Source organism: Arachis duranensis, chromosome 10 (genome assembly GCF_000817695.3).
Source record: "Arachis duranensis cultivar V14167 chromosome 10, aradu.V14167.gnm2.J7QH, whole genome shotgun sequence".
Classification (NCBI taxonomy): domain Eukaryota; kingdom Viridiplantae; phylum Streptophyta; class Magnoliopsida; order Fabales; family Fabaceae; genus Arachis; species Arachis duranensis.
The window spans coordinates 27,071,823-27,074,438 of NC_029781.3; positions in this window are offsets into that span (position 1 = coordinate 27,071,823).

The following is a 2,616-nucleotide window of genomic DNA, read 5'->3' on the forward strand; positions in this document are numbered from 1 at the left end:
AAGCATAAACCTCATGCCTCTCTCTGTAATGGAGAAGCTAGGGATCTTTGAGGTGCAAGCTGCAAGAATCTCACTAGATATGGCAGACAATTCAAGAAAACAAGCTTATGGACTTGTAGAGGATGTTCTGATAATGGTTGAAGACCATTACATCCCTGCTGATTTCATAGTCCTAGAGACTGGGAAGTGCATGGATGAATCCATCATCCTTGGCAGACCCTTCCTAGCCACAACAAAGGTTGTGATTGATGTTGACAGAGGAGAATTGATCATTCAAGTGAATGAAGAATCCTTTGTGTTTAAGGCTCAAGGATATCCCTCTGTAACATTAGAGAGGAAGCATGAAGAGCTTCTCTCAAAACAGAGTCAAACAGAGCCCCCACAGTCAAACTCTAAGTTTGGTGTTGGGAGGCCACAACCAACTTATAAGTTTGGTGTTGAACCCCTACATTCAAACTCTAAGTTTGGTGTTGGGAGGTTCCAACATTTCTCTGAACATTTGTGAGGCTCCATGAGAGCCCACTGTCAAGCTACTGACATTAAAGAAGCGCTTGTTGGGAGGCAATCCAATGTTATATTTATCTATTTTCCTTTGTTATTTTATGTTTTCTATAGGTTGATGATCATAGGAAGTCACAAAATCAATTGAAAAAGCAAAAATAGAATGAAAAATAGAAAGAAAAACAGCACACCCTGGAGGAAAACTTGCTGGCGTTTAAACGCCAGTGAAGGCAGCAAAATGGGCGTTTAACACCCAGTCTGGCACCATTATGGGCGTTTAATGCCAGAATGGGGCACGAGACTGGCGTTTAATGCCAGGAATGGGAAAGAAGCTGGCGTTAAATGAAAGAAAAGGGCACCAGCTCGGCGTTTAATGCCAAGATTGGCAAAAGGAGCATTTTTGCTCGCCACTTGGTGCAGGGATGAGTTATCCTTGACACCTCAGGATTTGTGGACCCTACAGGATCCCCACCTACCCCACCACTCTCTCTCTTCTTCACCCACTCACCAATCACCTCAACACCTCTTTCCCAAAAATCCATCACCTATCAAATCCCACCATTCTCTTCACCACTCACATCCATCCTTCATAAAACCCCACCTACCTCACCATTCAAATTCAAACCACTTTCCTTCCCAAACCCACCCATAATGGCCGAATCTTACCCCTCTCTCCACCCCTATATAAACCCATCTTCACTCCTTCATTTTCACATAACTTACACACTACTTCTCCCCTTGGCCGAAAAACAAAGCCACCTCCATCTCCTCTATTTCTTCTTTTTCTACTCTCTTCTTTCTTCTTTTGCTCGAGGACGAGCAAACCTTCTAAGTTTGGTGTGGTAAAAGCATTATTTTTTGTTTTTCCATAACCATTTATGGCATCTAAAGCCGGAGAAACCTCTAGAAAGAGGAAAGGGAAGGCAAAAGCTTACACCTCCGAGTCATGGGAGATGGAGAGATTCATCTCAAGGGTGCATCAAGACCACTTCTATGAAGTTGTGACCATGAAGAAGGTGATCCCTGAGGTCCCTTTCAAACTCAAAAAGAGTGAATATCCGGAGATCCGACATGAAATCCGAAGAAGAGGTTGGGAAGTTCTTACCAACCCCATTCAACAAGTCGGAATCTTAATGGTTCAAGAGTTCTATGCCAATGCATGGATCACCAAGAACCATGATCAAAGTGTGAACCCGGACCCAAAGAATTGGCTTACAATGGTTCGGGAAAAATGCTTAGATTTTAGTCCGGAAAATGTAAAGTTGGCATTCAACTTGCCCATGATGCAAGGAGATGAACACCCCTACACTAGAAGGGTCAACTTTGATCAAAGGTTGGACCAAGTCCTGATAGACATTTGTGAAGAGGGCGCTCAATGGAAGAGAGATTCAAGAGGGAAGCCAGTTCAACTGAGAAGGCATGACCTCAAGCCCGTGGCTAGGGGATGGTTGGAGTTTATCCAATGCTCAATCATTCCCACTAGCAACCGGTCCAAAGTTACTATAGACCGGGCTATCATGATTCATAGCATCATGATTGGAGAGGAAGTAGAAGTTCATGAGGTTATATCCCAAGAACTTTATAAGGTGGCAGACAAGTCCTCTACCTTAGCAAGGTTAGCCTTCCCTCATCTCATTTGTCACCTCTGTAATTCAATTGGAGTTAACATAGAGGGAGACATTCTCATTGATGAGGACAAGCCCATTACTAAGAAAAGGATGGAGCAAACAAGAGATCCCACTCATCATGAAATCCCTGAGATGCCTCAAGGGATGCACTTTCCTCCACAAAATTATTGGGATCAAATCAACACCTCCTTAGGAGAATTGAGCTCCAACATGGGACAACTAAGGGTGGAGCACCAAGAACATTCCATCCTCCTCCATGAAATTAGAGAAGATCAAAGAATCATGAGAGAGGAGCAACAAAGGCAAGGAAGAGACATTGAGGAGTTCAAGCACTCCATAAGATCTTTAAGAGGAAGAACAAACCGCCATCACTAAGGTTGACCCGTTCTTTAAATTCCTTGTTCTTTATTTTCCTATTTTTTGAATTTTTATGCTTATGTTTATCTATGTTTGTGTCTTATGATCATTAGTGTCTATGCCTTAAAGC